The sequence below is a fragment of the Octodon degus genome, unplaced genomic scaffold (genome assembly GCF_000260255.1).
Source record: "Octodon degus isolate 3935 unplaced genomic scaffold, OctDeg1.0 scaffold00572, whole genome shotgun sequence".
In the NCBI taxonomy this organism is placed as follows: Eukaryota; Metazoa; Chordata; class Mammalia; order Rodentia; family Octodontidae; genus Octodon; species Octodon degus.
This window is the reverse complement of record NW_004525148.1, coordinates 25174-25680: the sequence shown is the minus strand read 5'-3', so window position 1 is coordinate 25680 and position 507 is coordinate 25174.

The window sequence follows — 507 nt, the reverse complement described above, 5'->3', positions numbered from 1 at the left end:
CCTCCCAAGTGATAAAGGTCAGTCAATGTCAACAAATTATGTTCATGGAAAAAGTAACACAAGAAAGATTTAGAAGAAATACAACTGTATGTTGTGTTTCATTTATAAGTGTTGTAGTTTGTGTGTTATTTTTGTAAGCAGGTTTAATCACAAAGTATATGAAATTATTTCTCACCATAGGTCAGAGAATATAAATTTAAAGTAGAAGGAAGAATTTTTGTTTAGCTAGAATTGTGCTTCCTAAAATAATGCCCCCATAATGTGATTTATATGGTAATGTTGCAGAAAAGATGACTTTATGATTTTTATGACACATAAAAATCATGAATATAATTATGCTATTTTAAATTTTGTATTTATTTAACTTTGCTTCTGCATTGATTACATGAATTCACCTTCTGAAGGTAATTACTTTTAGCTGCCTAGCAGTAAAAACTTGTCTCATGTTTGGCCAGGTGTACATATTATTTTCTTAAATTAGTTGATATTCTTCATCTATTTACTTAG